The following is a 17,156-nucleotide window of genomic DNA, read 5'->3' as shown; positions in this document are numbered from 1 at the left end:
TAATTAAAAGTTGAAACGCGCTCACATTTATTAAGGAACAAACACGGTGCGCCGATTTAAGTGTAGTTCTCTGACAGTGTAAATACACTCGACAGAAATGATCTATGTCTGTGTGTGGACGGATCTTGGAATAATCAATGAAACGGTGAAAATGACCACAACACAGGAGTTTGTATTGATCCGCTGCGCAGCAGCAGCAACAAAAAAAAAAAAAAGAAAAAAGAAAAAACGCGCACACACAGCGTACATTGGTCCCCTAAAACTCAATGCTAATCAATGACACAAACACCTCGAGCCGCACGTAGCACAGCGCACCAATCCATGGACCACCGCAGTTTGTCTGCAAAGATTTCACCGGTGATTTGTTTAGGGATCTGTACACAAACAACATCACACGTTCAGTACAGGCATGGCGGTGCCTTCACGTGCTTCCGGAAATCTGGGAAATTTTGCTTTCAGCTACAAACAGCAGTCATTCATTTTTAAAATGGTTTTTGATAGAGCCACCAGCAAATATAGCTTTAGAGAAAACACATAATGTGATGAATTTGTATGCATAGTTTAGTTTTACATACAAGAAAAATGCACGAGAACGTTCATTATCACAATTTAGAAAGGTTGATCATTTTTGAAAAAAGTTTTACCTATTTTAGTGGTTTTTCTCATTTAAACTCAATTTTAGCCAATTCCAACAATTGTGGCTGTTTTACAATAGGCATTTTCTAATCATTTTGATATTTTAGTTTTTTTTAAAAGACGTTCTTGCCTTTTTAACCATTTCAGCTATTTTATTTATTTATTTATTTTAGCAGTGTCGGGATTTATCCATAATTGGTTTGTTGTTTATTGCATGGTTGTCAGTGAAAATAAATGTGTCTATCCACATTGAATAAAACTGAAGTGAAAGGCTGCCTACAAGGGACATACAGCCGTCTGTTTGTGTCACAGATTCTATTTCTAGAACCGATCTTTTATTTAAATTCCACATTTGTTCAGCTGAACTGCCAGATTGTTGTCAGTTTGAAAGAGACTCTGGAGCTTAAATAAGATTAGATGTTTTAAAGCTGCAGGGAGCCACTGCAGAGGGGCTGATCCTTGTGCTCGACCCTAGAAATTGAACTTCTTGCAGAGTTTTAGTACTTGTAAAAGATAAATTCAGATGTTAATGTCAGCTATACTTGTTCTTCAAAATGTAACAATTTTTAAAAGAAACTATTGAAGAAATACTAAAGAAAGGTGATTGATTGAGGCATTCAATGTTTTACTGAAGTCATCAGGCCCTGTCAGATAAAAAAAAAAGTCACTTCAGCTGCAGTTTCCCTGGAATTTGATAAGAACATTGTTTTTAACAGCAACCCTCAAATAATACAATCAAGATAATGCGCAAGACTGAAAGCTGAAAAATATAACAGCCAGTTAGATGTGGCGAGAGCTGTGAATTCACAGTAAAAAGTCATGTGTTTAATTTCTGAAAGGAGAGCATACAGAGTTTGCATGTTTCCCCTGTGTTTGTTTGGGTTTTCTTCAGGCACTGTGGCTTCCTCTTGCAATCTAAACAAAGAACTGTTAAGTTGACTTATCGTCATTATTGCTATAATTTAAGATAAAGGTAAAAGTGATTTCAGGAAATTATTGTTTTTGTTGACATTTTCCAGAAACAAAACAGTTTCCTGAAGGAGTCTGTGTTTGTTTTCCTTCTTTGAAACAATGTTAAAAAACGACTTGGCATAGAAAAAACATAAAACAAAATATAAACAAATCTATGCAAACATGCAGAAAAACAATTAAGTTAAACTTGTAAATCAGGGGTGTCAAACACATTTTAGTTTAGATTCCATATACAACCCAATTTCATCTAGAATGGGCTGGACCGGTAATATAGTGCCAGAATAATAACAATTAAATTAAGTTTTAAGTTTTTCTTTGTTGTGACACAGAATGTACAGGATGAAAATGTCTATATTTTCGAAAGACCAAACAACTACTTCCATAACATGACTACAATCTCAACATAAAGTCACTTTTACCGAAACATTAGGATGTAAATGATAGGGAAATGTCAAGAAAACTTTCTCAAAAAGCTGAAACATTATGCATGTTTTAACAAACTCACTCTGACTCTGTTGTGTTGTGTCTAATACTTTGAAGACATTTGTTTCAAAATTTGTTTTCTTCCGAATGTTTACAATTGGCCTTATATTTGATACACTGGATGTAAATAAATGTTGGCTATTAATTATAATCTACTATAAAATAGTATACAGTACTGTGTATACATGTGGTTTTAGCAGTTTTAATATTTCCGAGCAGCATTTGAATGCGGCATCGGAACCAGAGCCAATCAGATTAGAGTCGAAGTCTGCGTCACTACGTAGGCAGCCAATCACAGCTCGCTCTGCGGGGTAAACGAACGGCCGCCTGAATGTGCCGATCCGCTGTTTGCTGCAACAAAGAAAGCTCCGCTGCGCAGAGGAAACATCTGCATGAAACATCTGCAACAACGTCGGAATTTTCTTTCCTCGTTGTTGTCGGCAGCGGAAGAGGACCGGCGCCGCGGAGAGATCCTCGGACAGAAGCGCGGTTTGCAGCCGAGTTGCGTCTCTTGCTGGGTGAGTGCGCTCTGTGTTTACAACCTGGAGGCTGAGTGGAGTTTAGTTGCAGGAAGGAGAGCAGCATGTTGTATTCTCTCTCTCTCTCTCTCTCTCTCTCTCTCTCTGAAATCAAAGAACGTTTGTTCATCCCACTTTTTCTCTTGATGGTTGAATATTTGATTTTGGAATGTATGTTGACTTTTCTTGACTTTTTCTTCACTTGGTGAGGTTTTGTTTGTAGTTTGCCATTTGTTGTAATCTGTGTTTGCATCAGTTACTTGTGTGCGTGTGTGTGTGTGTGTGTGTGTGTGTGTGTGTGTGTGTGTGTGTGTGTGTGTGTGTGTGTGTGTGTGTGTGTGTGTGTGTGTGTGTGTGTCTGCCTTCTTTCTGGTCTCTCCAATACCACCTCAGGTGTCACGTTTCATCATTAAACAAGTTGCCTATTGCCGTGTAGTTGTATAGTAGTTTGGATGTTTATAAATAAGTGGATGTAGCTTATGACAGCAAAACAGTACTGTTTGAAAATATCAAGCGAGAACGCATTTTCTATGTGGATGGATGATGCTGCTGCTTTATCCTGAGCAGTTTTGAGCTGGAGCCAATCCCAGTTAACTATGGGCGAGGGGTCGCCAGTCCATCATAGGACACATCCACACACTCACATTGACACCGAGGGACAGTTTAGTGTCCCCAATTTACCTGCATGTTTTTTTTTAATGGTTTTTCTTGGACTGTGTGAGGAAACTCGCTTGCACACATGGACAACATGCAAACTCCACATAGAAAGGCCCGGGCAGTATTTAAACCCATGACCTTTCCGCTATGAGGAGAGAGTGCTGATCACTGCGCCACTGTGGACGATTAACTTGAAGTAATTTCCAATTAATTCAGATTTAAAAGAATCGACATCAATACTGCCACACCTGCAATTAATTCCTTTGTTCCCTTGGCTATCCCCTATGACTGACCAGTTCTCTGTGTGGCTACACTTTGTGACATTTCCTCAGCCGAGATAGGAAAAATGGCAAGGACACGGATAATGTGAAGCAGATGATGTGTACAGGTGGGGAAGGTGAGGGGGTAGGGGGGGGGGGGGGTGTGGACAGGGATGAAGAGAGGTGAAGGATCTATAAACAAGAAACAAAGGTCAAACGTGTGCTTTGAAATGACTCATTCACCAAGAACTTGTCGGCAGAATGGACACGTGTGTGTTTGTAGAAGTGGTCAGTCCAACCCGTTGATGGATGGCTTGTCTGCACTGGGGATGAGGGTGAGGTGTGAGGGGGGGAGGGGGGGGATTGAGGAATAGAGATGGAGGAGGAGGGGACATTTTGTGGTAGTTGACAGGGGGTCATTTATCTGTCTGCTGGATCTGACCAGCCAGACACTACGGGGGATCGTGCTGTTCACCAGCCTCTCCTCAGACTGTCCCGTTTCTCCCTTTTTTTTTTTTTTCTGATTCGGATTATTTTCTGATTTATGATTTCTGATCTACTTCTAAACTCTTTTACTTTCACTTTCTTTGATGTTAAGCTTCAACATTTCTGAGCCCTAAAACTCGAACCCACACAGTTTCATTTTATGCCAAACGGTGAATGTTGAGTGTGAGAAGCTGCGTGGGAAACAAGAATATGACTTGGACAGCTTTTTAATAGCATATCGATTATTATTACCACACAGGTATGTTATTCATAATACTATTTAACACATTAAACCTGAAAGAGAAGTGGATTAGAATACTTTTTTAGAAGACGACCAGCTGATAACAAGATAAAGTTATAAATGGACAAAGTTGATGTTGTTAAAGCTCAAACGGAATGAAATTTAAATCACATAAAAATACTGAGACAAACTATGGCAAAGGCAAGGCAGTTCTGATAAGAAATGAAATTGATCAAAAGTGAAAGTAAGACAAGAATATAAACCCAAATAAAAGATACAAGTGATTTTGGTACGTAACTGGAGTTGAATAAAGTGGTAAAGAAGAGCGATGGTCATTAAGCAGAACTGGAGAAACACATTAGGAGTGTTCAGTTCAGCGCCGGAGTTTGTATGCAAAATGATAGAGAAATGTAACCCCCTGTGGTGTCACCACTAGAGGCGCTGCAAACGGTGACTGTAAACCAGCTAAAATGTAAAACCACTTTCGGTCAAAGCAGCTTCTCAGTTAAGGCTCCACAGATCTGGAACAGCCTACCTGCCAAACTAAAAACCCTCACAGATCTGAACCAGTTCAACAGCAAAGCAAAGCAAAGCGCTGGTTAAAGACCAACCGAGCATGCGCACATTAAATACACTTTAAAAAAATCTGTAAACTATTTATAATATAGCATGTTTTGTGTATAACTATGTACAACTGTTGGCTTGTGTCTGTTTCGGGTCTGCAAATGAGCCTTTGGCTAGATGGCTCATGGACATGGCATCGGTCGCTATTGTTGTAACGACGCTCTCTGTTCTGTCCCTCTTAAATAAACTAAGAAAGAAAAAGAGGCTCAAAACCAAGCAAACCTAAGTATTATTCAGTTTATCTGCTCCTCACCTGTACAACCTACTTACAGAATATCTGAGGTCAGTCAATTTACTGCAGCTCACCGTAAAGTAAATATTTTATACTAGAATCATCTTTAACATCTTTAACCGTTTTCTCGCAATTATTATCTGTTTGCTTGTTCACATACATTTTTTTTTTTAAACCAATCCAATAACTGATTATTACTCACTAATGCTTAATTCATTATCGTTTAATTTTCTAGGTGCGAGCAATATTGGGATTTCTGCAAATAGCTGACATTTGCAAGTAATTAAGGCTGATTTCAGATGCCAATACTGTTACGTGCACTCATTTGTTTTCACTGATTGCAAAATAAATGCAGTGGAAGTGACATATTATAAATACATGTATTGTTACAGCCCACTGACACGATATATTTTTAGTATTTACTATGATCCACAGATGGACTTGTTGAATTACTTGAGCAAACGAAATGTTACGAGCCTTGTTTGTGAGGGTAAAAGGGTAAACAATTGGTCTAACAGAACTTTTTGAATATTTATTTGAGCCGAATAGATATTGTTCCTTCCTAAAAAATAAATGACAGCTGAGTAAATAAGGTGTTTTTATATTTATATGGCCGGCTGTCTGGTGTTTGTTTTTAACGCTTCATGGTTTACCCTTGCAGCCTTGTTCACCACGTCCAACTGCCTGCTATGAACTCTGGGTTACTCCTTCAGGCAAAGACTGCAGCAATGCAGATGTATGGAAAGTGTGCTTAATGGGCAAGAAAAAGTCTGCAAGAGAACCCCGGAGCGTTTGATAGTTTGACAGTGGCACAGCCCCGGACGGCTGTGGGCTTGGCAGGAACAGTGAATGTGGACATTGGGGCTTGGCCTCTGTCTCACTTCATTTCTTCCCACAATTTCTCTATTTCCTGACTTGACCCTCGCTCTACATGTTATGTTTTGTTGTGCTGCGAATGAACTCACACTTTGATGCGTGCCGCTGTTTCAGTCAGGGGTCGATCCAGGCACTTTTCAAACTATTTAAATTAATACTGAAGCAGCTTAAGTGATGCGAAACGAGAACAAACCCACATTTTCACATTTCTTTATTTACAATAACAATCTAGGAATTTCCTCAAAAACAGGGGCTTAAAAAGTCTAGTCCTACACTTTGAAATGACCGTTGGGAAGGTCCTATAATTTAACTATAACAAACAAGCAACATGGCCACCTCCCGCAACGTTGTTTTATCGCTGCCATCAGGGTTCAGGAAAGAGACGAATAAGCATTTAGCATCACTTACATCAAGGAGGTATAATTCATATTCACACTACATTAATGCACATTTGCTGTTTAGCTGTTACTCAAATTTCAGCTGTAAACATTTCTAGTTACCACGTTAACTGTTGCTAGAAAGGTTAGTAGTTACTAACAGCAGTTATGTATGTCTGACATATGTTGAGTTACATCCGATGTGTTTCTTGTAGAGCTTCAAAACCACACACTTTTCCGGTCTGCTCCCAGATCGACTACGTTCAGATGCATTTTATTACTCATCTGACAATGTTTTTCTTGATTCATTTTATATTATTATTAATGATATTTATTTATTTATTTATTTGAGAGGAAAACTTTGTTGTTTTCTTTTTTTCCCCTTATTTGTTTTCGTACCTTATTCGAAATAAACATTTCAATCAAAATCAATCAATCAATTTTACCCACTGGGAAGTCATGCCATTGCCACTGTATTTGCATTTTGATTTAATAGGCCACGTCGTTTGCACGCTCTCCTTTTGTGATTGTGGAATCTTTTTTCCCACAGTCCAAAACTTGATGAGAAATTGTCGTGACGTTTCACTATCAATTTCAGTTGCTTAAACAGAAAAACAGCGAAGTGAATCAATGTCCCACATTCACACGTTTCCTCACTGCAGCCAATAATATGCCTTTCACCATGAAAGACTGGACGTCTGTTTCATCCGAGAGGCGTCTGCTCTCTGTGCGTCACTTCTTCTAAACCTCTTGATGTTCTGCAATGCTGCGTGGTGATTTCACTTTAAGGCCCCGTTCACACCACAACGTTTCAAGTGAAAATACATTGTTTCAGAAAAGTTTCACGTTTCGGCGGCAGCGGCAGAAACACTGAAAATGACGTAGTTAGAATGTTGAGCCACTAGTGTGTGCTGTTGTGTGTTTTTATAATGAAACCACATACGCGTGCAGAGAACAATACGCTCTAAAAATGAAGACTTGCGAGTACACGGATATTTGTGTGGATTGCCATTACGTGTGACTCTCGACTATAAAACTACCCCGTCCCAAGAGAAAACGGACTTCGAGTCAGGTGTCACTCTGGAGGCAAACATTGTTGTTTTTGTCCATCAACTCGCACATGTGCATAAGAACTATTTACCGTGGCGCATGCGCCCTTGCAGCGCTTTTGCTCGTCCACACGGCGACGGATGCTGCTGTTTGTCACATTCCTACCGCCTGTATCAACACAGCTGAACACTTTTCAGACGTCAACATGACAACTATGAGTCTCAGCTTGGCTCGTTGGGTATTTATACAACCGTATGAGCCTTTCTCATCACACCATGTTTTTATTAAGAACAGTAACTACAGAGTAAATATTCATATTTCAACACGAGAATGGATCTGAAAACATCGGAAGTATAGATCTTTTCTATTGATCTGTGCACCAATGGCTGTAGCTGACACTTCATCATCCGTGTACTAACAAACCTTTCACGTGTGCTGCACCGGCTGCAACTGAAATCTTCAGTGCTTTTGTGAGGTGTGCTTGAACTAGCATTTCAACTGTATGTATTTCTTACTTTTCTGCAGACGCTGTGCTTCTAATGTTTGTTCAGCGTCTTGCTGCGCTCGTGTGAAAACTGACACGTAAAGTGCCTGTGGGGCTCAGACTTGCATCTTGAATTCTGAAAGCTTTGAGCAAGTGTACTTCCCAGCTCCGTGTGCATCAAACGACACATCAAAGATTGGAATTTTTTTTATTTATTTAATTTTTTTTTACCTGTTTACACCTGCAGTTCTCTGCGTACACGAGGACGCCTGCATTCTCCCAGAAAGCGTTGGCTTGTTGTGCGTGCTGTGTATATTTCTTCCACTCCCCATCCTAATCTGTTCTATTTTCTGTCTCAACTTTCTGCCTTCCCCTCCAGTTCTAAAAACCTCCTCTTAATAAGCTTGTGTGATGAGTCAGTGTGAGGAGAGAGGCAGATGGGATTCAGCTTGTAGGCAAGATAAAGATTTCTGACACGGCTGTGTCTTATCGCACCGTGTCACTGCTCTTTCAAACGAACAGACACGGGCTGGTATTGTCTGTGGAAGTTCTCGTTGGAGTAATAATTCCTTTGGGTGCTAATGATGTCTGGGTGCCAATTTAAATGCACCGATTTGAATTCAAGCCAAAACCAGAGTTGACTCGTCACGATCACACTTCAATCCATCAACATTTTGGTTCCTGAATTGACTTTTCAACCAGATTTTAGGCCATTTTGTGACCGTTGTTTAACATTTCCCTTATTTGCTTTCTGCTCCGCGTGTGCCATCCATGTGTCACTGCGCTCGTCATCCAGCAGCGCGCGACTCAATGTGGATATAAGACGGGCAGCTTTTATCGGTTTGGTCGGTACGAGTTGCATTCCGCCGTACGTCATTATTTTTAATGAGTTTATTTCCCCACTTCTCCTGCTATGCCTCCCACGATGTTTGTTGTGCACCACAGCAGAGTACCACAGGAAACAGGCTCCAACAGGAAGCAGACTCTAAGATGCGAACCCGTGAAGATCACAGCATAAACCAAAGTGTTGTGTTTCTCAGAGTCATGCTGAGACTCATGTTTTGGCAAGTGTGAGCAAAGTGTGAAAAGGAGGCTTTGAAATTAGTCTGACCTGGCTGTCTATGTATTGCTGTCTGCTAAAATTTGAGAACATTGAAATAAATGAACCATTTTCTTGTTTATTTTTCACATTATAAAAAGGGATGTAAATACAAGTGCCCCGTCAAAGAGATTTTCTCCATTTTCAGAGGTAGCACTTTGAAATTTGATTCAAGAGTTTGTCTTCTACATGCCTCTGTCTGGTTTCTATTTGTTTGTTACTATTGTTTGTAGCTCTGATAGATTCCACTGCCCTATATGGATGAATGGATGGGTTATTGGTTTCAAAGGTAAAACCCATCATAAACCACACACAAAAATTGAAGGAATATAGATTTCAGTTGTTACAATGTTTATATATTTAAAAATGCTTAAATGAATAAATTGGTAAATTGCCAATGCGTTTTGTTGATTCAGACTTAAACCATGGTTCTGGAGCTCAAGACACTTCATGCAGCACACTAATATTACATACATACATACATCAATTTCTTTGCATGTAATTCCAATTGAAAGTGGATACTGAAAAGGTTAATTTCCTGAGGATCATGTCTGTTGAAGTTGTTGTTTGTTGCAGTGTACATTTGTGTGTTTGAATCGGCCTTCAAATGTGTGAATTATTCCTGTTGCCAGTAACAACATCCCTATACGTTAAATGCTCATTTAAATTCAGTTTGCAAGCCATTGTTTATGAAACATTTAAGAGAGACTGTTATGTAACCAATGCTAATATGAAAATGAGTCATTTCTGTGAACAAGTTTCATTGAAAACTGTATTCAATCCGTATTTTACACCACTTTATCCAACTCAGGGCGTTTTGCTGCGCTGGAGCCGGTCCTACACTATTGGTGAATTCAGGGGACACCCTGGATAGGTCAACAGTCCATTACATAGCAAACTGACCGGCATATTAACACCTGTGGTCAATTTAGGAACACAAATCAGTCTGGAATGCAATTTTTTTTATTTGACTGCGTGAGGAAACCAGATGAAAAAACAAACAAACATGTGCAAACGCAGGAAGAACATGTAAACTCCACACAGAAAGGTTCTCAAACCCAGCCGATCCTTCACCACTCCACCACTGTTAGGGCTTTTCCACCAAAAAGAACCAGCTGCTAGTTCACGGCCAGTGCCAGGGCCAGTTATTAAATGAGCACCGCCAAAGAACCGGTTCTTTTTCCATCATCAATGGAGCCAAGTGAGAGCCTCGCCATTGTGTCACTCCAAAACACCGTTCCTCACTTATTTCACCGATGTAGCGCTCCTACAGGAACGAGGAGACGGACTGTATTCATCGGTTTGGTCCGGGTCGCTCCATCTGGTTTGGCCTGAACCTCGGCTGCAGACCAAAGCGAGAAAACGTTGCGTCTCCTCGTCGCTCTATTGGTGTTTTTTCAGGTCCGTCTCGCTTTTGTCTGGAGCCCCAGAGTAGCCATTGAGAGAAAAAAAATAATGCGCGAATGAGCTTGGGGCTTATTTTTCAACATTTCAGCATTACGTTGTGAATTTCTGCTTCTTTCACTTTATTTCTGGATGTGTCTGAATCAAATGCTTCAACATCAGGAGGAATGGAGGTGTAGAATGATAGAACGCAGCTCTACAGCCGTTTATAATAACAACCTACGTAAACACACTCTGATTAAAGTTCTCTTTCACATGAAGCCATTAAAAGCCTCATTATATGGCTATAAAATCCACGCTTTCATTTACAGTAGTATGTAGTTTGTTTTTTAGTTGCTGATGAACCAAAAGTATCGCTTCATTTTAAAGTTGTGTGGGTAGAAAATAATATTGGAGCATCTCATGGTGGAGCGCAACGCAGCCTCATGCAGACCTCAGCCTGCGGTCATAACGTGAAACAAGACATGGAAGTGAAGTTAGTTACAATGATGTTACGATGAAAAGCGTGAAAAAAAAAAAGACAATGGAAAACTGCTTCTAAATTATATATCCGACGCACCTGACCTGGCAGCGCAGGACCTCTGCAGCATAACAGTTGGGAGAGCCACTGCTCCGCGATCCTGGATTAGATTATCTCGTTCCCTCGCATTATTAACTTGAGGGAGCTACTTATATTATATCATTCCCATGCATTATTATTATTATTATTTTCTCTACAACCACTCTGGGGCTCCGTGTTCGTTGTAGATTTCAGAATGCCGGTTCAGAATCGTCTTCCGCCTTGTAGGTAGCGATAACTCCAGCGATAACTCCGCCCCCGGCTGATGACGAGTTAGGCCCCGCTCTGGCCCAGCAACGATGTGGGGCCGGCTTAGCACCAGTTTGGCCGGGGCTTTGGCGGTGGAAAGTCAAAGAACTGGTGCCAAGTCTGGTCCTGGCTCCGCACTAGCACCTGGTTCTTGTGTGGCCTCATTAAACTGTATCCTCCATATTGTTAGTTTCCCTGCCGATATTTCTTACAGGCAGTAACAAAAAGACCATCAATGTAGCAATTATGTACTGATAGTGGACTCCTTGCTTTCTTTTTAATGAGCTCTATGTGAATTGTGTATACTTGCATGCTAATTAGTATATACGTGAGAATGGTAGTGTGCTAAAGTCATGGAACTTGGCATTTGTTACACTTATTACACTGCTAACCATATTTGTTCATCTGTCCGTGATTTATATTTGTCTGTTTCTGGACCGCCATGCAGTCAGTGTATGCACTGGCAGATGGGAGTGGGGAATACATTCATATTCAGCTGTCCTTTGTCCAGTTAGTGACAGACTGCTGAGCTCACGAGAATGTCTACAGACTCGCACCTCAACACATAAACTTCAAACATATAGAAATTGCACACTCGTGCATGCTCAAGCCCTTGACATTCACTGTTGCAGCAGGAAACAAATAGGACGACACCGTGTTGCTCTTGACGGGTAGTGTTTAAAGGCACAATTTTAAATTGTAATTTCTCTTATTCAGGAAAAATGTTTTGTTATAAGAGATGTTTTAGTCACTTTGTGCGTTTTTAGCTGAGAGGATTAACTCATATGGGAGAAAATACAAATATCTGATCTTCAAACGTGATTTTTACCTTATGGCGGGTACTTGGCCTCTGGTGGATCAGAGAGGCCAAATCTAGGACGTGACAGTTCAAGTAATGGTCTAATGGTCATCTGCACAGAGCTGCAGGCAGTTCTCCTCTGAGTACTTGACTGGCAAAGATGAGTTCAGCCGTTGCATGCAGCTTCTTCTGGTGCACCTCGTCATGTTTTTGCTTGCTCATCAGTTTATCCGTGCCGAGGTTGATGCGTCTTGTCTCCGTGTTGTTTCCTGGCATGTTACTCGTCAGCCCGCCGAGGAGTTATTGCAGCGGTGACTCGTTAATCAAAGTCCTCCTCCCGGTGAATCTGGCCCGACAAGCCCCACGGTGAAAGTGGGAGCGCTTAGGGAGACAACCGAGGAACATGAAATCATTACTGTTGTGACAAACAGACCTTGGTTCCAGCTAACGTCCGCTGCTCGTAAACGGCATCATCTTTAGCTCATTTCACCGCGCCGCGTCCCATCGTGTCACGAGTCATTTGGCTTCCCGTCGCTCACAATCATCTCGTCTGCCATCTTGTCTGCTCTGATCGGAAGTTTACTCTGTCTTTCGGTCTCCGGAGAGTGAAGCGGGCCAAACAGAGGACAGTCCTGCTGTGCTCATTTACATATAAATGACGGCGAGTGTCTGAGATCCCGTGCTCCCACTCGCTTGTCATTTTTGCGTGTGCGCGTGCCTTGTTGTTGTCTCTGTGGTGCGTTCAGCCTCATTGTGTGTCGGTGCTGGGACAATCGGCTCTGAATCAGCGGCCTCGTGCTGCAGTCTGCTGGTGATTTCGTGGCTTCCATGACGCTATCTGATGGCTTTTCCTGCGAGATAAAATCGAATCGATGGACTCATCCTGGAATGTAAAACAAGCATGTGATCATTTTGTCTACGGAAAGAAACTCCAGAGTGGCGAGGAGAAGACAATGGACGTTGGTACTTAACTCAGGTCTGCTGGGATGTCAGGCGATACTCTGTTTGACTCGAAGGAGAAACAAAGAGTTTCCTGTCAGACTTTCTTTAAAAGCCTGGAAGTGCTCTCGCATATCATCTCTGAGAATGTTTTGTAACAGGAATCCGTGCCGGCTTCTCCTACTGTTTACTTAATAAGCCAAATATAGATGAGACTTCCCTGTGAAGGCCTGCTTATCACACATCATATTTGCACTAATTTTAGACGTGCTATTGGATTTCTCCTCAGGCTTTAAAGGGACAGGGTGAACCCAGTGCAGGGACACTTGTGGGAAACTCGTTCAAGGAGCCGTAGGGGCAGAGCATTAAAGGAACTATCTCCAGCACGATGAATATTTTCGGAATGTTAATGAGTCTAGATAATATAACCGCTTTTGAAGTGATTTTCACGACTTCACGGGGAACTTTTACGATTCACAGTTAGCCTTGAAAAATGTGCCAGCAAAACAAGCAGTTGTTGACAAAAATCAATAATAAATTCACCAATAAATTTATTTAAAACAATCTATGTTTCAGGAGATTGAGGCACATCACGCTTTTCTTTTCTTTCTGTGTTGACAGTTATACATGCTACGTCACCATCTACTCATCCTTCTCTTTAACCAGATTTATACAACATGGGTAGATTATTCATTTGTTATGGAGAATTGTGTTGTTATAGCATGATATCCAACACGAAGATTGCATGAGAAGTGGAAAAAAAAATGAAGAGGTAAATACTATAAGACCAGCAAGTCCACAACACCTGGAAGACTGCAAAATGAATAATTTAACTTTGGATGGGGGGGGGGGGGGCAATAGAAGGAGCACTGTTAATTCGAAGAGAAAATCTCTAAGCTGAAAGACATTAACATCATACACTTTAGTGCTTGTATTTATTGCAAATCATTAATGCAAAATTCTACAACTTTTTATCTCTTGCCGCATGTTCATCTGACACCCTGCAGCCCTAACTGCAAGTTGAAAACCATTCAGTCACAAATACAATCCAGAGGATCCCTTGTGAGGTGTGCAAAGCTAATGTTCTTTTTGTCCCACAAATCTGCATGTTCTTGTTTTAAAGAACTGGAGCTATTGTCGTTACTAAAAACACTGTGGCTGTACTTTAAATATCTGTTTTCATCATCTGTATTATTATCATCTTCATCAAATTCAAAGCGTGCTGTCACCTCAATTTCATTGAGTGAATTTCCATAATCATTTTAAGGTGTTATAAGGACATTTAGTTGAGGATTACTTCGCTGCAATGCTGCACAATAAAGTTTGCTTGCAGAATAATAGGAGCCTTGGGCATAGCGATCACTATGATGCATGTTACATTCTTTTGGTTAAACATGTCAAATGAAAGCACAAGCAGAGGCTTGTGTTCAGTGAGCAGACTCTTCACTGATTACAAACATAGAGGGGAAAAACTTGAACCAAACATATTTGCTTAAATTTAATTGGCTGAAACTGTTCCAGGTTGAGTGCTGATGTCAGCCTCAGTTTTTTGCTTTAGCAGTTTTCAAATCCAAGCAGGAACAAACTGATAATCCTGTTGTTTGTAATTAATTAATTTTTTTAATCATCACTACGAGGTACAGCGTTTTACTGATTATTGATTTTGTCTCCTGGGAAGGTTGAGACGGAAAATAATTCTGCCCACTGTGACGAGAAGTGCTGCTGCTGTAGCCTAATCTTAGCCTTCTGTCAGCTGTAATTTACGTTTCTAAGTTTCATTAGACAAAACAGAACTGATTCCCCAATATGGAATTAAGAAACTGTTATTGCAGTAGATGTGAAGAAATTATTGCCTAGTAATATATTACAGAAAAATAATAGAAGCCAGACTCTCTCATGGGGATGGCAGAACTGCACAACTGTGCTGATATTATCAGTTAATAGTATGGGACAGACAGTTTTTTGAAAAGTGCGAAGGCATTTCTTACTTTTTCTTTCACTTTCTTTCTCTTTTATATATTTTTTTTGTCTCTCTGTCTATTTTCCGTCCATAATTACAGAGCTCATGAAAGCATTTAGAGTTTCATGAATATTTAGATCTTCGGGGGGAAGTGTCAGGGGAGACCCATGTGTGGCAGGCCTGCCCTAATTATGGAGGTTCACACGCACGCACGCACGCACTTTCATAAGCATTAAATATGAAGAAGGATGAGCAGAAATTTTTTTATCAAAAGCTCTTAACATTAATACAGGCTTATGTAAAGCCTGTTTTACATGTTAAACAAAGAAATAAGCATTCAGAAAAAATGGGCACGTGAGACACACACCCACACACACACACACACACACACACACACACACACACACACACACACACACACACACACACACACACACACACACACACACACACACACACACACACACACACACACACCCACGTGCCGTGCAGACACAGCAGGGAGATAATAATTGCACAGCTGGCTGCGGCTTGCAGCTGGTTCTTTTCTGCTCTCTATATTGTTTAATATTGAGCTAATGATGGGCCAGAGTCTGGCAGATCAGCTAGTGGGACAGGCTGTGGGTTTGGGTCAGGGATGAACAGAAGTGTGACTCATTTATTGCGTGATGGACACATTGGTTCAAGGGCAGACAAGAGGGGGGAGTCATTTTTTTTTTTTTATTCATTTTTACCAGGATGTTGGAAAAAGCTTCAGAGGAATAAAAGGATGCACAAACAAAAGGGCGTTGTAAGCACTTTATTACAGCAATATAGAAAGAAGAAGCAGTTGAACACATGGGAAGGTCAAAACTTAAAGTGAGGCACTCAAATAGGGAACGAGACCAATGTGTTGAAGCGATAAATGAAGGGATTAAAGGAGGGAGTGGTTTGAGTGGACGAGGAGCGACGAGAAGAAATTAGAATGGGTGTGTGACAGTAAGAAGACGAGCGAGAAGAAGGTGAGATTGAAGCAAAGCAGAGAGATGTGGAGGTGAGAGAAAAAGAGGCTTGCATTGTGAGTTATTTCAGAATAGGAGGATAGTGAGCGATAACTGGTGAGAATAGAGGTGCAAAAAAAAAATGAGGGGGATGAGAGAGGAGGGAGTTGGAGTTTATCACTGCAGATGTCTCTTTTAAGGTGAGAAGCAAGGCTGGTGAATTTAAACACAACCGCATGTTTCAGTCCTAGAATAGGAAACGGCATGAGAGTCTAAATGAGTCATCGCTCCAGTCGGATATACATACAGGGCGGCGTGCATTCATGAAGCTCAGGTATTGTAGCAGGGGCTGAGCTCAAGAGTTCAAAGCGGTCCCTCGGGCTACCGTTCACATTATCGCCATGACTTCACAGCGAACCCGACTGCGAGATAACCTCAGACACAAGACCACTGAATTACATGAATTTACTGATGGGTGACAAATCAAAGGACACGTCAGCATTAAGTGTGACAGTGAAGTGTTGTACAGCCATGAGCTTCTGGTTCAGCACTAGTGGCCCCTGACATGTTTGACCCTGGAGCAGTGGTTTTCAAAGACCGGCAACTTTTTTTCCCAGCAGGATTATTTCTCTCATTTTTTGAGATACACCATGATAAAAAGAAACACAAGGAGGGTGAAACTTTATTTTATTTTGCTAAGAGCACATATTATGGTAAACTTTCACCGCCGCCGCAGCAGGCAGTGTGTCACTCTGCATTTCTCTGGGTGCTCCGGTGTCCTTGGTGACAATAAATTGCCCATAAGTGTGACCGTGTGATTTTCTGCCTGTGTTTGTCCACTTATGGACTATAAAACCCGTCCAACCTCCTTTCCGTTGTTGTTTTTGAAACTGTTCATGTATTTTAGCCATGCACCATTCTTTTTCCTCAAAATTTATCTCAATCTTAAAGTATGAACACTATCAAAATATAGAGAAATGTCATTTGCAAAAAAACAGTACTTGGTGTATTTACTGGCCATTTGTTATTATTATTATTATTTATTTATTAATTGCTTAGCCACTTATTTGGGTTTGGAATGTAATTTTTTATCCTGAGATGAGATGGACTTAATGATCAAAAATACCTTTGCAATAATAGAAGTAATCTCTCAGAAAACAGAAAAACAACCTTGAGTTTTCACGGAGAGTAAAATCGTTTTGCAGCTTTTGCTTCAAGTTCAAGTGATGTCCCTCAGACATTCATTCATTTGAAGTGGCGTGAGCAGCGCG

The sequence above is a fragment of the Lipophrys pholis genome (assembly GCF_963383615.2).
Source record: "Lipophrys pholis genome assembly, chromosome: 1".
NCBI lineage: Eukaryota > Metazoa > Chordata > Actinopteri > Blenniiformes > Blenniidae > Lipophrys > Lipophrys pholis.
The sequence above is the reverse complement of the archived record's forward strand: the minus strand, read 5'-3'. Positions refer to the sequence as shown.